Source organism: Pongo abelii, chromosome 22 (genome assembly GCF_028885655.2).
Source record: "Pongo abelii isolate AG06213 chromosome 22, NHGRI_mPonAbe1-v2.0_pri, whole genome shotgun sequence".
NCBI classification, from domain to species: domain Eukaryota; kingdom Metazoa; phylum Chordata; class Mammalia; order Primates; family Hominidae; genus Pongo; species Pongo abelii.
Window position 1 is genome coordinate 40747250 of NC_072007.2, and position 22345 is coordinate 40769594.

Sequence of the window (22345 nt, forward strand, 5' to 3'; positions counted from 1 at the left end):
CTATGTTTTATTTGGTTATTGAAGTGAAACATATTTTATTATTTCATTTATAGTTTATTTACTAAAATATATTATTTTCTTCCTCCCTTTCTCTATTCTCCCCTCCTTCTTCCTTCTATCCTTTCTCTCAACTTTGTTCTAATGCCATTTACATATACATACATATACACACACATATATATGTATATATATATACAATAAAAGGTGAATCATACCTGGTTCTTCTGTTACAGAGTTTACTATTATTAAAATCAGTAGGAAATAAAGTATGTGAATTATAATTCAATATTGTCAAAGTTGTGGTAGAATCCAAAAATCTAAATATTTAAGAGAGCTGAACGTGGAGCAGCTAGGGTGCTCAGCCATCCTGGTTTTGCTGGGACTGTGCCAGTTTGAGCACTGGCTATATCAAGTGCTGGAAAGATTTTCAACCCAAGTAAACTGGGATGATTGGTCACCCAAGAAGTAACTCATATATGAGACAGTCAACCCAGAAAACTTCCTATGAACCCAATTATGAATGCATTAGATCTTCCAGGAAAAATGAATAAGAATGTAACAGGTTGGGGGTAAAAAAGGAAAAATGACCTTTCATAATAAGAGAAAAAGTTAAGTGGCATACTGTGGAGCCACGAAAGTACGTAGAATAGAGTTAAATAATGATAGAATACAGAGTGTGTGAGAAATTAGCATAAGATGAGGCAAAAAAAGGTCACATTTTTAAAAATTTGTATGTCCATTAGTTTTTTCTAATTTTATCATCTAGGTTTGAAGTCAGCAAACTATAGCGAGAGTCAAATCCTGCCAGTCCCTATAATTATGAATACAGTTTTATTGAAACACAGGCATGCTCTTTATTTGTACATCATCTACGACTGCTCTCTTACTACAACAATAGAATTGAATAGTTTTGCTGGAGAATATTTGGCCAGAAATTCTAAAACATTTACTGCCTGGCCCCTTACAGAAAAAGTTTGCCAGACTCTTACTCCAGGTAATGGGAAAGCCCTCAAAGGTATCCTAGGAGAAGTACATAATCAATCTTACCGAGTCTTCTTTAATTAAGTAAAGAAACTTCTAATATCCCAGCAGATTGTCTACTCAATATGTAATTAATCAGAATATGAATTACTTGGCTTTTTATCCTTTAAGTGAGATTCATCCTTGAAATAACTTATTGTCTTCAATGTTTCCATTTTGTAACTCTTTTCATACCTCTGTGAAATGCTTAAAAGAGAGATCAGAGTTGGTAGGTAACGGGAAAAATAAGTAGCCTTGATATATTAAAAGAGATTTGGCAATATTTGTTTGTTTGTATAGGCCTAGGAGAAATAGAGGTAATGTAATAATATACCCAAGTCTGTAATATGGAACCAACATGAATGGGAAGTCATGTGAACAATGGAAATTCTGGGAAAAAAGCATCTCAATAGTTTTTCAAAATTAACTGCTGTGGAAAAAAAAGCCTCTGAGCATCCAAACCTAGTGTGAAATCTATTTTATTCCCCAAAGGAGCAACTGAGTCCATCTGTATAAAATGACCCACTATGAGTTTCTGTGCTTTGGGGGGCATGGCTTAAGACAGAGCTCATTTTGAAGACATAGAATTTGGAAACAAAATTTTAGCAAACAGGAAAGATGAAGAATTTAATGTGTATCAGATATTTTCACTTGACATTTATCAGGAAAATCTCCTTACTTTAACTCACAGTGAACACAAAAATGAGAGGAACAATAAATTATTCCTTGTCACATGGAAATCTTCCTTTGAATCAGTTAAGAATAGCAGTGAAGGGCCGGGCGCGGTGGCTCACGCCTGTAATCCCAGCACTTTGGGAGGCCGAGGCTGGTGGATCACGAGGTCAGGAAATCGAAGCCATCCTGGCTAACACGGTGAAACCCCGTCTCTACTAAAAAATACAAAAAATTAGCCGGGCGTGGCAGCGGGCGCCTGTAGTCCCAGCTACTCGGGAGGCTGAGGCAGGAGAATTGCATGAACTCGGGAGGCAGAGCTTGCAGTGAGCTGAGATCTCGCCACTGCATTTCAGCCTGGGCGACAGGGCGAGACTCCAACTCAAAAAAAAAAAAAAAAAAAGAATAACAGTGAAATCAAAGACCATTTGATTTTCTAATCATCTCCAGTATAAATATCGAGACTGGTATGGGCATAGTCTATGTAACCATCTGAATTGAATTTTTCAGAGAAGGCTAAATTATAAATATTATGTATACCCCATTTGAGGCCTGATTAAAGAATAATATAGCCACATGAATGACTCTGTAAAGAAAATTCTATAGATAACACAGGATGCAAAAGAAAAACTCCCTTTCTTCCAGTTGATTATAATTTAATAAGGGAGACACATGAGTATAACCTCATCTAATGAAGGAAAACTGTAATAAGTGTTCTTGAAAAAGGCCAAAATATTTCAGTGGATTCAAACAGAAGGAAATAATTAATTCAATCAACAAATGGATACAGGAGGACTCATGAAATAGCTAGGACTTGAAACTCCCCTCATTTGCAAAGTTTCTTTTTTTTATTATTATTATTATACTTAAAGTTTTAGGGTACATGTGCACAATGTGCAGGTTTGTTACATATGTATACATGTGCCACGCTGGTGTGCTGCACCCATTAACTCACCATTTAGCATTAGGTATATCTCCTAATGCTATCCTTTCCCCCTCCTCCCACCCCACAACAGTCCCCAGAGTGTGATGTTCCCCTTCCTGTGTCCATGTGTTCTCATTGTTCAGTTCCCATCTATGAGTGAGAACATGCGGTGTTTGGTTTTTTGTCCTTGCGAGAGTTTACTGAGAATGATGATTTCCAATTTCATCCATGTCCCTACAAAGGACATGAACTCATCCTTTTTTATGGCTGCATAGTATTCCATGGTGTGTATGTGCCACATTTTCTTAATGCAGTCTATCATCTAAGGTCAACATTCCACCTATTCCCTTAAGGGAGATTATCTCACACATTTCACAAACAGATTCTTTTGTTACATCTATATTCCATCCTGAGATTCTCATAACTTCCTATACATTTGTGAATGTTTTTGTAAGTCGTTTTTTTTCCTCTTAATTTCAAATGTCAATTGTTTATTGAGGTTAATGGCAAATATATATGCACACATTTGTATGAAAGCAATTGACTTTAATATATGGGACTTCCCTGTAATTTTTCTCTGCTCACTTACTACTCTCAAGAGTTTCTTCTGCAGATTATTTTGGGTTAGATATACTAGACAATCAGATCATATATAAGTAAAGACAGTTTTATATCTTCCTTTCTGATCTGTATATCTTACTGCAGTAGCTAAAACCACCAATATGATGTTGAATTGGAATGATAAGAAAGGACATACTTGCTTTGTTCACATCTTAGAGATGAAGTATGTAGTTTCTCCTGATTAATTAGCTGTAGTTTTCTTTAACTTTATCAAGTTGAAGAAGTTATCCTTAATTCTTAGTTTGAGAAAAGTTTTTGACATAATAGGGAATCATATGTTTAAATAACTTTTTTGCATCTGCTGATATAATCTAATTTTTTCTCTTTTAGCTTGTTAATATGGTGGGTCACATAATTCATTTTCAAATGTTGAATCAGTCTTGCATACATAAGTGAATCCTATCTGGTCATAAGGTTATTTTTAAAGATTGTTAAGTTAGAGTTGCCATTATTTGATTGGGATTTTTACAACAAATATCAGAGACAATGTTCCGTAATTTTCTTTTCTACTAATGTCTTTGATTTTGATAATGGAACAATATTGTCCTAATAGAATAAATTTGTAGGTGTTCTCTTTGCTTCTATTTTCTGGAAGTCTGGAAGTCATTATGAAGAATTGGTATTTTTTGTTGTTGTTGTTGTATGTTTTGTAGAATTCCCAGTGAAATCATGGAGGTACTGGACCAAGTGCTTTATTTTCAGAAAGTTTTCAATTATTAGTTGAGTTACATATATATATATATAAATATATATATATATAATCTATTCCTTTCATGTGAGTTTTGGTAGTTTGTGGCTTAAAGGAATTCATCCATTTTATTTAAGTTATTAAATTTGTGAGCACAGATTAAAAAGAAAAGATTACATCTTTTGCAGGAACATGGATGGAGTGGAGGCCATTATCCTTAGCAAACTAACGCAAGAATAGAAAATCAAATACCACATGTTCTCACTAATAAGTGGGAGCTAACTGATGAGAACTCATAAACACAAAGAAGGGAACAACAGACACTGGTGCCTCTTTGAAGGTGAAGAATGGGAAGAGGGAGAGGAGTAGAAAAAAACTAGTTACTTGGTTTAGTACCTTGGTGACAAAATAATCTGTGCAACAAACCTCCGTGATATGAGTTTACCTGTGTAACAAACCTGCACATGTACCCCTGAACGTAAAATAAAAGGTAAAAATAAATAAATTTGTGGGTATAGAATTGTTTTTAAGTTTCTTATTATTCTTTTAATGTCTACAGGATTAGTGGTAACGACACCTGTTTCATTTCTAATATTAGTCATTTTTTTCTTAATGTTTTTTCTTGTCTGGCCTGACCAGAGGCCTAGCAATTATTGATCTTTCCAAGAAACAGCTTTTGGATTTGTTGATTTTTTCCTATTGTTATTCTGTTTACAAGTTTAGTGATATCTGCTTTAGGGTTAAATTGTTCTTTTTCTAGTTTACTAAGGTAGATTGAAGTTATTGATTGTAAGGTTTATTTTTTTCTTTTCTGATACATACATATAATGCTATACATTTCTAAGTACTACTTTTGCTACATCCACATTTTAACAAGTTCCAGTGTCTTTTTTCATTTGTTTCAATGTATCTTTTTTCACACACACTTGAGACTTTTAAAAAATTTGTGTGCTATTTATAAATGTGCTGCTTTACTTTTCAAATATGTGGGAATGTATCTTTCCATTATTGATTTCTAGTTTATTTATTCTGTGATCTAAGAACATACTTTGTGTGTTTTCTATTCTTTTAAAATTGTTAGGATATATTTTATGGCCCACAGTGTTACCTATCTTGATGAATGTTCTCAGTAAGCTTGAGAAAAAATGTATTCTGCTTTTGTTGGATGGAATGCTTTACAAATGTGGATTACAGCAAATTGATTATGTGTACTCTTCACACCATCTGTATTAGTCTGTTCTCATGCCACTAATAAGGACATACCTGAGACCGGGTAATTTATAAAGGAAAGAAGTTCAATAGATTCACTGTTCCACAGGGCTGGGGAGGCCCTAGGAAACATACAGTCATGGCAGAAGGGGAAGCAAACATGTCCTTCTTCACATGGTGGCAGTAAGGAGAAGTGCAGAGCAAAGGCTGGGAAAAGCCCCTTATAAAACCGTCAGATGTGATGAGAACTCACTCACTATCGTGTGAACAGCATGCAGGTAGCCACCCCCAGGATTCAATTACCTCCCACTGGGTCCCTCCTACGACACATGAGGATTATGGGAACTACAGGTCAAGATGAGATTTGGGTGGGGACACAACAAAACAATATCACCATCTGTATCTTTACTGATTTCCTGCTATCTCAATCTATCAATTATTGACAGAAGGGTACTGAAGTCTCCAATTACAATATTGAATTCGTCAATTTCTCCTTTCACTTTAATCAGTTTTTGCCTTATATGTTTTTACACTCTTACGTTAAGTATATACAGTTTAAAATTGTTACACTTTTTTAAAGAATTGATCCTTTAACCTTTATTTAATGCTTTTTTTTCTCTTGACAACCTTCCTTGTTCTGAAGTTTCTTTACTTGAAATTAATATAGGAACCTCAGCTTTTTTTTTTCGATTAATGCTTTCATGGAATTTTTTTTTATACTTTTACCGCAACCTGAATCTTGGTAGTCAAAGTGTGTTTTTCTTTTATAGTCACCATGTAGTTGGGTCCTGAGTGTATAAAGTTTCTTTTTCTTTTTTTTTTAACCCATGCTGGCAAGCTTAGTTTTATAATTGCTTTATTGATATCATTTACATTTAAGGTGATTATTAATATAGTTAGATTGATATCTGTTATGTTTGTGACTATTTTCTACTCATAGCATTAGGTCTTTATTTCTATTTTCCTGTGTTTTCTTTCTTTTCTGGTATTAAATGTATAATTTATATGATTGAATTTTATCTGCCCTCTTGAAAGGTATATCAATTATTTCTATTTTTATTTTTAGTGTTTTCCCTGGAGTTTACAATATATGTTCTTAACTAATATAAGTTCACCTTCAAATAATATCATAGCAATTCACATTTACTACATGTACCTACTAATAGAGTATTCCAAATTTCTTTCACCTATCTCTATAATGTTTCACTTATCTATATTCTCTTTTAACCAATACTTTGTGACTATTTTTTGCCTTAACTGAACAGTTATGTTAAAGCAATTAAGGATAGAAAAATTAAACAATTTACTTTACATTCTTTCATTTCTTCTCCATTCATTTCTTCTGTTGCTCCTCGTTTGTTTACGTAGATCCAAGGTTTTTAACCATCTTCCTATGCCTGAAAATCTTTTTCTTAACATTTCTTGCAGGGAAGCCTACTGGTACTACATTTCTTTGTTTATTGTTGTTGTTGTTGTTGTTTGTCTGAGAAAGCATTTATTCCCTTTCCACATTTATTCCCTAGCCATCCAGAACAGCCTGGGATTTGTTACTGATTCCCCTAGACACAAGAGGTCCTTCCATGCTTTATTCCCGTGATTAATGTGACCCTCGGGTATAAAACTCAGAGTGGGCTGCTTTTGGGGGATTCCTCAGCTGTTAGTACAAGTGGGGTACATACAGTGAAGACTCTATCTTCTCCAGGCAGCTTTTCTGAGACTTGGGGGATGAACTTACAATGAACCCTGGACTTCCATTGTCCCTTGCTCCCTATCTGTAAGTAACAGGTCTGTTTCATGTAACTTATTGCATATATAATATTCTGTCTCACCAGGAAAAGACGCAGAAGTTATCTTTCACTTGCACAACTAAGCAAACAAATGACTATGGGAGAAATGCAAAATCCACACGGAAAACATCACAACATCACCCTCTTCTTATATAATGAAGATTTTTAGGAACTCAATATTGTACCTAATTCAGAATACATGTCATCACTGGTGACAAAAAAAAAAGGCTCTCTGAAAAAAGTCTAATTTGTAGCATTTGCTGATCTCTGTAGTACAAATACTCCCATCATGTTCTCTTTCAACTTAGCAATGTGACGCCTCTAAACACAGAACTGGAAAGAGATGCTCAAAATTGCCTTTTGTGAGCTGGTATGAAGTGGCCTCAGCAAACCAATGAAAAAAAAATGTATATGAAGGGAAATGCCAAACTTACTGGAATTTGAAATGTCTAAATTATTTAGTTTCCATGAATATCGTATAATAATGGAAGTCTGCTCTTAGCAACAAACCACATTAACTAAACAATGTGTGCTCTTAAAACTTTGATGGCCTTCAAAGATAAGGAATAATGGGTATAAAGTACATATTTTCATAGGGAAAATTTTTTAAATGAGAGTTTTTTTTTAAATGTAAAACTCAAATGCATTGGAATGAATTAAAAAATAATGTCAGGCTTTATAGGCCTATAAAGAAAATTTACTAGAAAGTATCTCCGGAAATGTCACATAAGAATGAAGTCAGTGGCATTTTATTATTGTAGCAGAGAAGACAATACCTAGCTTGAGTGATGAAATTCTAGGTCAGAAAAGCAGGTCCACACTGAAACAAATGTGCCTTTTGCATGGTGAGATCTTCATTGAGAAAAGCCCTCAGAAAATATCACTGGAGATACTGAAGGGCATAAAACCTTCTATCAGGGAAAGAATCCTAAAATTTTGAGTTCTAACGTGATGATCAATTTTTTTTTCAGTAGAATCCAGAGGACCAATAACTTCTATGGAAAGAGGAACATGGTTTTAGATTCCCATAAGCAAAGTTTATTAGGGAATATGTCCGGAAATATCATCAAAGGGATAAAGAAGAAAAGCTTCATGCTAATAACACAGTGGGAATACGGATACCTCGACTAGACTGGTGCTAAGATTCCGGCTAAGGGAAACAAATCCCTGCAGATTTGGAGAATTGGTCTCCATTATGATGTCTTCAGGAGCTCATGACTGGTTCTGAAAGATGTCACTGATAACAGTGAAGAAAACAAAAGAATGACGATGAAAATAATATAAAAGCTCTGAATTTATTTGCAATGGACTATATTTTCAAAAAGAGTGAAGATTACCAATATCCTTCATAGAAAGAGGGATAAGAATGGTCACAGCCATAACCACCATCAAGCCCATAGCTGGACCCATAGCCATAGTCCAGACCACCAAAACCACCAAGGCCATAGCCAAGTCCACCGTAGTCCTTGCTGTAGTAGTAGCTCATTATGTTAGGGGTTGAAGATTGGTTTGATGGTGAAGTTGAATTTCCTAAGAATAAATATCACCACCCACGCCTAGACTTTTATATTCTCTCGGGGGTGGGGGGGTACTACATAGATATTTCTCATTTTTGTTCCTTTCACTAATGTGCAAAACAGCCTAAGTATATTCTTGCTTTGTGATTTGAGAAGTTTTTGTTTGTTTGTTTGTTTGTTTGTTTCAGACAGAGTCTCGCTCTGTCACCCAAGCTGGAGTGCAGCGATCTCGGCTCACTGCAAGCTCCGCCTCCCAGGTTCACACCATTCTCCTGCCTCAGCCTCCCAAGTAGCTGGGACTACAAGTGCCTGCCACCACGCCCAGCTAATTTTTAGTATTTTTAGTAGAGACGGGGTTTCACCATATTAGCCGGGATGGTCTCGATCTCCTGACCTCGTGATCCGCCGGCCTCGGCCTCCCAAAGTGATTACAGGCAGGAGCCATCGCGCTCGGCCAATTTGAGAAGTTTTAATGCTACTCATGTATAATTATATTTACTTATTTGCTTTCTCTGGACTTCTTAGTGTCAGCTCTTGTAATAAAAGGTAATGACTACCAATTCTTCAAAGCTTGTGACTGTGCTTAACATAGCCTAACTGGATTACTTGATGCAATCTGACCTCTTGCATCATATCTAATTTGGTTAGTCCTTGTCTCTCATTCTCTCCTTTTATCAAGAACCACAGCTCTCCTCCTAACCCAGAAATTACAGTTTCCTACTTATTAATTGGAATGAGTTTGAAGGTGTTAGAGCACATTGGTTGACAGCCCAGTATATGCAGCAATGCCTGTTGTTATTTCAAAGTCCTGTTTCTACCCACCTGAGTGAGATTCTCAGTCTCCTAAAATATCTATTTTCATATATGTGCAGAGACAATAATAATTTACATCTCTGTTTTCGACATTTGATGCAAAGCCCCCTAAGCATAGAGCAACAAACCCTTCATAACTTACCTCTCTGTCAGCTCACAAATGTAATTATATAAAAGAAAAATATATTCCACTGTGAAAGTTTACCTCCTTATATAGCTTTGAGGGTCCTTAAATGTGCACAAATTGAAAGAAGAAATGTAAATAAAGGGACAATGGCCTTTTCATTATTGGGAAAATCTGTGCTTAATTCTAAAGTTTTTGAAGTACAATAAGGGAGTATCACTCTAAGAAGGAAAGACATTAAGTCTTTTATAAGTAAGCATTAATAAGAAATATAATTCAAAAGGAAAACACATTGTTAACTGCAAAAATATTGTCAAAACTTAAACGAAAAATGTCTATTGAGGTGAATAAATAAAATTTAAATTATGTTTGCTATATCAATAAAGCAATTTTATTGGAAACACGTACAGATATTTTTTTCCATGGAATAAGGAAGTTAGCACAATGTTACTAATGTAGCAATGATGAAAATTTTTTAACTAGATTAATGAAATTCTAAATCAGAGAAATAGAACCTCTAGTTTTAGCTTGGCCTTGAGTATGCAGTCTGCAGTATGATTGCTTCATTAGGGGTTCATGCTAGGCTATCAGAAAAGGAGTTGTTATTAAAGAGGCCAAGACTGTGCATGGTTTTGATGACACTGAAGGAATAAAAAAAGCACACAATCAACAAAATAATGAAGGTCTGAAGGATTACAAGACCAACAAATATTTGAGTGGAATGTAAGGAATCAATTTCCTCCACAGAAAGAAAGTAGTTGGTGGCCATAAAGTCCACCAGATCCTAGTTCAGACCATCAAATCATCAGGACCCATCATAGCCCCATTTGCTGCAGTTGTTACCATCGAGGCTTACAGGGGCTAGAGATTAGTTTTGATGGTGAAGGTGCCTTCTGAGTCCAAAGAACACCAACCACAGAAGTATAGCTATAATTCATTTTTGAGAAGAGTGGCCAAAATTACCAAGATTTATTGTAAATTTCCAAAGAAAAATGCACAAAACAAGTTTTCAGCTGCTTTGTTATTTTAAGCTGTGATTAAATTTTATTACAGTTTATTTCATTTAATGTTTTTCATAGTCAGAATTCTCAATCTCAGGTTCTTTCAAACTCTGCTGCTACTGTATCCTTACTATTTGACCTTTAAAAAGTACTTAAACTATTTCTGTATTCTTATCTCTATTATGATGATAATTTTTAATGAAATATTGAATAGTTAAGGATTTAATTATATAAAATGCACTCTTAATAACTGGAAGCTAAGGAAACACACACACTTATTCTCTAGTTGTGTACAGCCGCAGTGAATTTACTTGATAGCAATTATTCCCAGCAGAATCTTCAAAATTATGGCAGGATGATGAGGGCAGAGCCCTCAATAGATTGATAGATGAGTGAAAAGTCCTTGTAAGTCAGAGACCAAAAGAACATTTTACAGTTGATCCTTGAACAACATGAGGGTTAGGAGCATTAACCCTGCACAGTCAAAAATCCACCTGTAACTGCTGACACTCTACAAACTTAACTACTTACATAACCTACTGTTGACCACATTTTTTATGTTACATGTATTACATGCTATATTCTTACAATAAAGTAAGCTAGAGAAGAAAAAAATGCTATTTAAAAAATTATAAAGAACAGAAAACTCACACCTGTAATCCCAGCACTTTGGGAGGCCGAGGTGGGTGGATCACGAGGTCAGGAGATGGAGACCATCCAGGTTAACACGGTGAAACCCCGTCTCTACTAAAAATACAAAAAAATTAGCCGGGCGCCGTGGCGGGTGCCTATAGTCCCAGCTACTCGGAGGCTGAGGCAGGAGAATGGCGTGAACCCAGGAGGTGGAGCTTGCAGTGAGCCGAGCTCGCGCCGCTGCACTCCAGCCTGGGCGAAAGAGCGAGACTCCGTCTCAAAAACAAAACAAAACAAAACACCAGAAAACATATTTACTATTCATTTAGTGGAAATCGATCATAATAAAGTTCTTCATCTTTGTCTTCACATTCAGTAGATTGGGGAGGAGAAGGAAAAGATGTTGGTCTTGCTGTCACAGGGGTGACAGCTACAGACAAAATTCTTTGTGCAAGTAGATCCACACAGTTCAAACCCATATTGTTCAAGGTCAACTGTACATAATGGTACCTGTTACACATTAATCCCAAAGTTCACAGTTCTGTGTTACTTAGAGCAAGAAAGTAGAAATTGTGGAGACCTAAGACTTGTGAACGTAAATTGCGAAAAAATAGCTAAATTCAAGTTAGTCAAGACTTACACCTAAAATTAGAGTATTTGTCAAGGGTGAGAAAAAGTTTAATAGTCCTAAAAGCACTTCAAAAAAGTGTCTTAGCAAAATTATTATGAGAATAATATCCAAAGACTTGGCCTAGGTAAAACAATCCTGAAGGAAAATAATTGTTTGATATAAAAATATATCGCTTAGATATTGCAAAACTTATATAAAACAGGTTCTTCTTAATGCATGGACAAGAAATCAAATTTACAATGGCAATAAAATGTTTATTAGAAGTATGAATAGAATTATTACCTTAAAGTAAGGAAAGTAGCACCATTTAAATAAGCCTCAATAATGAGAAAAATCAGTCCTTAGTATTGAACCTTGTTCCAGGATGAATAGTTTTGGTGGGTTTTTGATTTTTATAGACAAAGCTGGGCTCTAAATAAAGTAGTTGAGATTAATAAGTCTAAATAGAAAATTACATTGATAACATTAAAGAAACCAGTAGAATGCTTAGACTCTATTAATATAAAAGATCTGAGGTTCATAAAATATCCGAAATTTATTTTAGTAGAATAAAAGGTACAGTTACGTTTCATGAAAAAGGTAGAGTAGAAACCACAGCCATATGTACTGTTACCATTAATCCATACTTAGGATCAGAGACAGAGACAGAACCCAGGCGACCACAGTAGATTCAAAGAAGCTCACGATGTCACCACCTATGTGTTTTTCGTTTGTTTGTTTGTTTGTTTGTTTGCTTGTGGGTTTTGGGGTTTTTTGTTTTTTTTTTTGAGATGGACTCTCGCTCTGTCGCCCGGGCTGAAGTGCAGTGGCGCGCGCTCTCGGCTCACTGCAAGCTCCGCCTCCCGGGTTCACGCCATTCTCCTGCCTCAGCCTCCCGAGCAGCTGGGACTACAGCGCCCGCCATCACGCCCAGCTAAATTTTTTTTGTATTTTAAGTAGAGACGGGGTTTCACTGCGTTAGCCAGAATGGTCTTGATCTCCTGACCTCGTGAGCCATCCGATTCGGCCTCTCAAAGGTGGGTCTTTTAATATTGTCTCCTGGAGGGAAGAGGCCAATCATGTCCATAAATTATTATTTAATTGGAATAAGGTCTAGGTCTCAATGTTTATAAAAGCTCCCCAGAGGGAGTGGAAAGGTGAAATTATTTTTGCGTGATGAAGGAGCAGTGAAAACGTTATTGTGGCTGTATTTTAGTTAATGAAAAAGACAATATTGGGAGATAAAGTTAGGAAGGAGTTAGATTATGCAGGAGCTCCAGGGCCTTGATGATAATTCTTTAATGAAATTTCAGGTGTAATAGAAAGACATTAAAGATTTCCAGTTAAGGAAGTGATCTGATTGATAACTTGCTACTGTGTGGTTCATGAATTGTAAGAGTTCTAGAATAGAAGCCTAGAGTGTAAGATTATTATAGTAATTCAGGCAAGAGATGGTGGTAGACTCTGTAGGGGGCTTGTTGGTGGATAGGACACAGATGAGGGGGATAAGAAAACGAGAAATGCAGAGTAACACCTTAGTTTTGCGCTTAAGAAATTTGTTGAATGTCTTAGATATTATATTTAACAGGAAGCTTGGGTATAGGCAGATTGTAAAAACATCAAGAGTTCCTTTTCTAAAATACTGAATTGACAGAGATTACATATCTTCAGGGTATTCAATGTGATGGTTTAGTATATTTAATTTGGTATAAGCACACTTTGTGTAATGATTACCACAATCAAATTAATAAACACATCCATTTACTCATGCTGTAAGTTTGGTCCCCAGAACTTATTCATCTTATAACTGAAAGTTTGTTCACTTTAACCAACACTACCCCTTTCCTCTGTGCTTACCCTGCACGCTTTGCAACCACCATTCTTTCTACTCATGGGATCTATCAAACTTTAAAAAATTTTACTTATACTACGTTTTTCTGCATCTGGATTATTTCACATAGTATAATGTCCCCCAGGTTTATCCATGTTGCCCCATGTGGTAGAATTTCTTTCTTTTCAATGGCTACATTTTATATATGTATATAAATTTATATACATATATAAAATTCCAAAATTTCCTTATTCATTAATCCATCCATGAACACTTAGATTGTGGCCATATCTTGGCTACTATGAATAATGCTGCAAGGAACATGAGGGTGCAGATATCTCTTTGAGATTCTGATTTCATCTCCCAGAAGTGGAATTGCTGGATCACGTATATGGTAGTTCAATATTTAATTTTTGAGGAACTTCCGTATTGTTTTTGATGGTGACTATACAAATTTACATTCCTTCCATCAGTGTACAAAGCCTCCCTTTTCTTTACACCTTTGCAGGGCTAGTTATCTTTGCCCTTTTGGTAATAGTCATCTTAGGTGTAAGGTGGTATCTCACTGTGGTTTTGATTTTCATTTATTTGATTATTTACGATATTGAGGACTTCTTCATATACATCATAGCTATTTGTATGTCTTCTTTGGAAAATTGTTCATGTCCTTTGCCCATTGTTTAGCTGACCATTTTTTGCTATTGAATTGTGTGAGCTCCTTATATATTTAGGATATGAATAGTATTCCATTGTGTATATATACCACATTTTCTTTGCCCATTCTTTATCTATTAGAAACTTTTAATCTAGTAATTCTATTATACAAGTTTATGACTACAGCCACATGGAGCTCCATCTACTTAATTGAGTCTTTCTTATTAAGAAGACAAAACTTATAGTGATCATTCACTGCCAAGTCCTTAATAAATATTATCACCTGAACATGACAATCCTATGAATTAGAACCAGTCCCACATAACTATCAATACCTTGTGAGATAGGCGCTAAACACAATTTGGAGGACAGAAAACGAAAACTTTCAGAGGCTAACTTGTCCGAGTTCACCTAGTTAGGGGATAGTGGAGCCAAAACTCAAACCCAAGTCTCTTTGAAGCCAAACCTTTGTGTTTTAGTGCTCATCTATTTTTTTCTCCGTTATAATACACAAATATGGATGTCTGAAGACATGGTGTAGTGCTATCATCTTACGGAAAGGTTGTCTTAAATATGCAGCTGTTAAATATTTGGACCAATAAGGTTTATGGTTATCTTGCAGTCTGCAGTCTACTTTGTCAAGACCACTTGGGGGACTCAGTTTTGTTTTTGTTTTGTTTTTGTTTTGTTTTGTTTTGTTTGAGATGGAGTCTCGCTCTGTCGCCAGGCGGGAGTGCAGTGGTGTGATCTCGGCTCACTACAACCTCTGCCTCCCAGGTTCAAGTGATTCTCCTGCCTCAGCCTCTCGAGTAGCTGGTATTACAGGTGCCCGCCACCACGCCCAGCTAATTTTTGTATTTTTAGTAGAGATGGGGTTTCACCATGTTGGCCAGCATGGTCTTGATCTCTTGATCTCATGATCTGCCCACCTCGGCCTCCTAAAGTGCTGAGATTACAGGTGTGAGCCACTGTGCCTGGCAGGGACCCAGTTATTGGGTGATCAAAATAGTCATTAAGGATAATCCAGAAAACAAACTACAAAATATCTGGAGTCAGACTACAGACCAGACTATGGAAGCCGCCACATCCAAACCCACAGTCAAAGCAAAGGATTCTGTGGAAATTTCTTTAGGTCATGACATCAGACATTAAGGATTTCATTTGATAAACAGGGCAGTAGCTGTTGTAAGTACCTATGTGGTACTTTCATATCCACTGAAGGGTGGGTTTAAGAATCCATAAAGTTGTGTCAAGCTCTCCTTTCAAATAAAAATAGTACAAACAAGTCAATAAAACCATTCCTTTCATAACTGAGAAGAGGTCGTTTTGAACTTGCTCTTAAAAGCATTCTGTTAGTTTTCTTCCTGCTTAGCTTACATTCTTCAAAAGAAACCTCGGCTATGATAAAAAATGATGGTTATATCTCCAAAGCAATTTTTTCTACGTTTAGAATTTTGTAAATAGCTTTCAAAACATCAAGTAGTTTTGTAAAATAACCTGACATTTTGCCAACCATTAATTATATTGCCTTGCTAAAGTATAAAATCTTGTATACTATCTACGTTATTTTTACTTTATGGCTAAACAAATAGCATACAATTTATTCAAGAAAACTGTATACAAACTACAAAAATTGATGCAACCAAAAAACTATGTTCCTCTTTATAAAAGTGATGAAAACGTTTTAATCTGTTAATTTCCTTCATGGTCATTTAGCGGTTTTTAAACCATGTATTCTAAACTGTCTCAAATGATTTCAAATGTAAAATAAATAAATAATAACAAAGCATGTAAATCAACAGAGATTGAGTAAAGGGAAAACAAATTCAAATTATTTAAAAATCAGTTTTCAAAGTACACAATTCATGAATGGCATTAGCATTCATCAGGCATATCCAAGGGTCCTTAATTATGAAAACATTTGCAAAATTGTTTATCTCCTTGTCCTCTAGCTTTCTCAAGTGAACAATAACATAAAGTAATTAGCAAGTTATTTCCTAAAGTTATGAAGTTCTGTTCTTGTGAACCTTTAGAGAATCTTTAGAGTTTAATACGCAAAATGGTAAATCTGTGGGGATAATGACTCTCACTGTTACACCGACAAAATTGTTGGAAGTATTGCCAGTCGTGAATACTAATGGCCTTGTACATGGGAAGTGGTAGTTTCTATTATTAAATCAAAAGGCAGGACAAGATGGTTCTGCAGTGATTCGTCAACCAATGGAGCATATCCGATAAGAAATTTGTTAAAACAATAGACTTGCTTACGTGTATAGAGACAAGGCTATTGTGCTAGAGATCTTAACGTTTCCCCTCCTTTACCCCAAATCCGAGATAGTTTATTTAACTTTGATTTTTAATTGCCAGAATTTTTTTAAGTTTTGTAAAGTGATACAGCTGAAAACAAGCACTGTATTAATACATTCTAATTTTTTAAACTGTTAAAATCTTGTACATGGCTTTTATGTGTGAGAGAGCAACAAAATATCTTGCTCAAAGGCCCAACACACAGATTTACCTGTTTCTTATTGAAAAGTCAAAAGATTAATTGAAAAATTCTTTGGAAGTGGGGAAGGTTTAATTTTCATTGGATGTAAATATTTATTTTGTTATTCCTGTGAGTATACATTTGGAGAAAGCTTGAAGAAGGCTTTCAGGGTGACTAGGTTCGTCTAAGAGGTGAGAAGAAAGAAGTGGAGGAAAGCACATATATACATTAAAGAGGCTGAAATCTCTATGGCAATGAACATTTGGGGAAAGATCTTAATTTGAATAGTCAATTTAGGCAGATAGTAAAAATCACAAACCAGTTCTCTGAAATCAATTATAAGCTGCCTTGGGGTAATGCCTCAGCTTTTGTTGATGAGGTTGCTTGACTGTACACATTTATGAGAAGATATAGATTAAAATTACAGGTTCTCTAATGGATAGTTATAAATGACCCTCTAAATGTCAGTTTAAACGCAATCCATTCTAAATCAAAAACATCATTTTCTCCTTCCAAATCTCTTTTAGTTGTAGAAAGACATGCTTAGAATTGTTGAAAGAATTTTAAGACTGAAATCGAAAGTCTTATGTTGAATCCCCGTTTCTATTCAATCACTTATAAATTATATAATCTGAACAAAGTAATATTAAACACAAAATATAGATTACTGTTATGGTTGAGTTGTGTGTCCTCTCTCAAAAAGATATGTTGAAATCATAACGCCCCAGAACATGTGAGTATGACCGTAGTTAGAAATAGAGTCCTTGCAAGCTTAATCAAATTGAGGTAAGGTCATTAGGATGGGCCCTAATTCAATATGACTGGTGTCCTCATAAAAAAGGTAATTCAAACACAGAGAGAAGAAGACATAGCGAAGTACAAGAACACCATGTAATTGCAAAGGCAGAGATTGAAGTTATACACCTGCACACTAGGAAGTACCAAAGATTCCCAGAAAACCACCAGAAGCTAGAAAGAGGCAAGGAAGAATTCTTCTCTTGGCTTCAGAGGAGGTATGGCCCTTATAAACACTTTGATCCCAGACTTTAAGCCTGCAAAACTGCGAGACAATACATTTCTCTTGTTTTAAGCTATCCTGTTAATGGAACTTTGTTGGCCCTAGGAAATTAATACAATCACCTGCTATGTGTCACGCATCATGATGTATAATACTTGTGTATTTGCATACATATGTGGAGGACAGTAGGTTTATTTCGCAACATTTCTTAAAAATAAAATAAAATTATCAGGCTTAATCTTGAAAGTATCAGTGAAATTAACAAACATGTTTTATTATCACACAGTTAACAGTAAATAGAAAATACAATCTCAATCACTTTTGTGTCCAAAAATTTATATTTTCTCCACTATTCTAACTACTTTTTGGAGTAGTTTGAGGACTTAAAATACCACTTTTTACTTTAGTTCCTATTTTGGAGAGTATTATAAAAATTAAAATAACTATCAATCTATAAGGCACCTTACAAAATATTTGAAAAATATTAGGTCAGAAATTTTAATTACCTCATTTTCTTCACTAGTTCAGTTTATTTAACAAATATTTACTGAGCTCATATTAGGTGCTAGGCTCAGTTCTAGGAAACCATTCACTCACTGTAGGGCTAGGCTCAGTTCTAGGAAACCATTCACTCACTGTAGGGCAGCTTAACCTCAAAACCAGGTGTAGAGGGTTTCCCTTTAGTCTTTGGTTTTTCTTTAGTTCAATTAGTCTTCACTCAACTATGTATAAATCTTCAGAGAAATAAAGAACAACAAAATATCTCATTTTTAATCCATATTCTATTATGACTTGTGAAAAAGGAGAGAAAAATCACACACTTATGTGTTATCCTATCCTATATAAATAGTCTAGACAATTCTTCAAATCAGCACTCTCCCTTCTTTCTGAATTCTTGTTTACTTCAGCTTCCCTTGCCATCTCAGGTGTGATAATTAAAGGCTTTCTAATCGGCTCTGCAAAGAAAAGTTAGCTTTCTCAGCATAACTAAGAAAAAAATAACTTTTTTCTATAAGGATGATTTTTTGTTACAAAATACATGGAAAAATGTTTTAAAAACCAGAGGAGAACATAACTTTTAAGGATTACTTTTTGAAAAAATGAAAACACCTTTAATAAAAATATAACACGAAGCCCTCTTACAAGGTCATCCCAAAAAGAATAATCTCTAAGGCAAAATATTCAGCCTGTGTGGTAATGTTAAAATTAGTATACATTATTATGAAATAAATTTGAGGTGGACTTTGTCATTCAAAGAAAATAGCTTTCTTAAAAATTGGCACAGAAATGTCAGAAGTGACCCAATTTGTGAAATCTGCAATCATGTCATGGAATGAAGTGCTGTTGTTGATCTTGAGAAAATTAACAGTAGGGTGATACCTAGATTCCAATGTCCCAAAGCACCAAAGTAATTTTTCCTTTTCAATAGAATCCGGAGAATCCATATTCTCCATAGCATAATGTCTGTCGGCAGCCGTATGCGTAGCCTCCATAGCCAGAACCATAGTCCAAGCCTTAGCGATAGTCCAGGTCCTGGTTGTAGTAGCAGCTCATGGTATCAAGAGTGGGGATTTTGTTTGATGATAAAGCTGTGTTTCGGAAGTGTAAATGACATCATGTGCCCAGGAACTCTCGCATACCTCAGAAAAGGGTGTAGTAACAAAAATGAACTTGAATAATCCTTAATCCATGACCTCAACGACATAAAAGACAATCTCGTTAATCTTTTTGACGTCTAATTGAGGGCCATTTGTCCAAATTCCAATAAAATGCACTGTGTCTATGTTGACAATGATTATGGTATCTTCAAAGAGCACACAGGAGTTGACTGCCATCTCTAAAATTCTTTAGCCAGGCATCATAGCATCTCATTACTCATCAAAATAATTGATACACTCTTTATTGAATGAAGGCAATATCATAAGAAACTACAGCTTATTTGCCAGAAAAAACTAAAGCAAGCTGATGATACTTGTTCAAAATCCCAAAATAGGCCACTTTTCCAGTTTACTCTAAGTTTTTTTTAACATGTTTTTAAACAAAATTGAGCTCTTTAAAAGTGTGGCCATCATTATATATCTACTCTCTTCTTAAGAAATTGTGTTCTTGGCCAGGCGTGGTGGCTCACGCCTGTAATCCCAATACTTTGGGAGGCTGAGGCGGGCGGATCACGAGGTCAGGAGATCGAGACCATCCTGACTAACATGGTGAAACCTCGTCTCTACTAAAAATACAAAAAGTTAGCTGGGCGTGGTGGCGGGTTCCTGTAGTCCCAGCTACTCGGGAGGCTGAGGCAGGAGAATGGCATGAACCTGGGAGGCAGAGCTTGCAGTGAGCCAAGATCGCGCCACTGCACTCCAGCCTGGGCGAGAGAGCGAGACTCTGTCTCAGAAAAAAAGAAATTGTATTTTTTTGCTCACAATACACTTAATTTATTAACATCTTCTCAAAGAATTAATTTTAGCATTAAATTTCCATATTTAATTGACTCATATCAGGGATATATGAGTTTCACAAAATTCCTGTTTTTGACACTGACCCTGAGTTTTCAAAATTATCTGCAAAGAAAAATAATTTTTTTCTAACACAAGACTCTTTTTCTGATTCCTTAGAAAAATGTAACTGGAATGGTATGTTATTTTATCCTTGTGTGTTACTTGTCTGTGACCTATTGGATGTTTTAAGTGAAAGCAAATATAAATCAATGAAAAGGATTCGGTGTCACTAAGAACAGGTAGATTTTCTTTGCAGGTTTTCTACAGATGGGACCCCAGCTCTATGAGTCGTTTTATAAAAACATGTATATCATCCTTTGTCTTATCAACAAGCCTCTGAATTTTTGCTGGAAAACATGATTTTCTTTATTTTACAAATATGCTTTTCATCTATAGAATAAAAATAGAATTTGGAAGTAGAATTATGAAAGTTCATAATAGATTATAAAAGGCCCAGAGATTTTTTAAGGTTATATTAGCAAATAACTGAGGCTTTGGGTGACTTATATAGCTTTGCTGTTAATCAAGTTTGTCTAGAGAGAATCTATCAAAAATGAATTTTTATGAAACAGAAATATAATAGTTAAAATATTTTTGTTTGTAAAAATGGTTTGAAAATCAATTTGTGAGTGTTTTTCCCATTTTCAGCTTGTACTTTAACTTTGTCATTGAAGGTCCTAATCAGTCCTAATCAATAACTTCCTTGAATCCCAATATTCTATTATGTTATTGATGTTTTCTTTTTCTTTTAACAAATATTCATTGAACACCTGCTGTGTGTTTGGCATCATATTAATGCAAGGTACACCTAAAGATCCTGACTGCAAAACGCATACAATCGCATACAAAAACTAATAATCATATTACAATCTATAATCATTAACTAAAATGGGCACTAATAAGTCTGTTTTATATTTCCCCAATCTAGAAAATAAACTTGGGATGACTCGCTGTTGTTCCAAACTAATTTTCTCAATAAGAAATTTCCATTTTATTTCACAATAATTTGACACACTTAACTATTGATTTAAAAAGTACATACATTCTTCAGTATCTAAAGGGTTAGAGAATATGCTGTTTATTTTATAATATTTTATTCAAGGTGATTTCTCTACCTTTGTACTTGAAAGAAAATAGACAGCAGTAGCATAAAGCCTGGTTGATGAATGAGAAATTTACTTGCCAGTTTTATTTTCAATCCTGTAAATTAACTTTTTAAGACTACATAATTTGCAATTTTGCCTGCAACTCAATTTTTTTAGCAAGTGTGTATATGTTAAATTAAGTATCAGAGAGTATATTTTAAATGTTTTCGCCACCCTAAAAAATAACTATGTTAGATAGTAGATTTGTGAGTTAGCTTGGTGTAATCATTCCGCAATGTAAACATATAACAAAATATAACACTGTGCCCTCATAAACGTATAAAGCTATTTGTCAATTAAAAATAAAACTTTAAAAATAATTTTAGAAAGAATAATTAGCATTAGGCAGATGCTTCCAAAAGGCTATCAAATGACCATACCTATAGGCAAAAAAGGCAGTTAAACAACAACAAAAAATAATAACATATAAACAGAACAGTACCATTCCCATCATTATTAATCACTTATTTGAACTAAACATAACATGAACTCTCTAGAGGAACATGGTACTATTTTAGTTTATTATTTTGTATTTAGATGTTATTTTTACATCAAATCTCCTCCAAATCATCGTCCAGGTTTATAACGTCTTGTGCTAACTCTTACATGACATAGAGTGGAAAGTACCTGAAAGCTGCTACAAAAACATTGCTCACTGGGAAGATGGTAGGAGTAGAAATGTATATCAAGAATTACTGAAATTTAAGAAATTTAAGAGACCTTGAGTACTATCTAGAATAGTTATTTATTTTCAAGGAAATTTTGACTAGTAGTCAGCAGACCAATAGCAAAACTAATGAAAACTAATTATCTAAGTTATCCTCCAGAAAATTAAAAATTAAATTGGTAAAAATGTTGTCATGGGGTTTTTCTTTTCTTTTCTTTTCTTTTTTTTTTTTTTTTTTTTTAAACAGAGTTTCACTCTGTCACCCAAGCTGGAGTATAGTGACATAATCTCGGCCCACTACAACTTCTGCCTCCCAGGTTCAAACGATTCTCCCACCTCAGCCTCCCACGTAGCTGGGACCACAGGCATGTGCCACCACACCCAGCCAATTTTTGTGTTTTTAGTAGAGACGGGGTTTCACCATGTT

At 35.0% G+C, this 22345-nt stretch overlaps 1 long non-coding RNA gene across 3 annotated transcripts in view; it reads left to right on the plus strand.

Moving 5' to 3' along the window:
• Window positions 1-22345, plus strand: part of LOC129052303 (uncharacterized) — a 108421-nt gene that overhangs the window by 42864 nt on the left and 43212 nt on the right. Inside the window, exon 4 of one of the 3 annotated variants that reach the window (XR_010138881.1) lies at window positions 8628-8795. The exons of 1 other annotated variant lie outside the window; for it this stretch is intronic. This is a non-coding gene — a long non-coding RNA (uncharacterized LOC129052303). Of the gene's footprint in view, window positions 1-7893; window positions 8481-8627; window positions 8796-22345 lie in introns of those variants that run through there. One more of the 3 variants, XR_010138880.1, reaches the window with a different exon arrangement.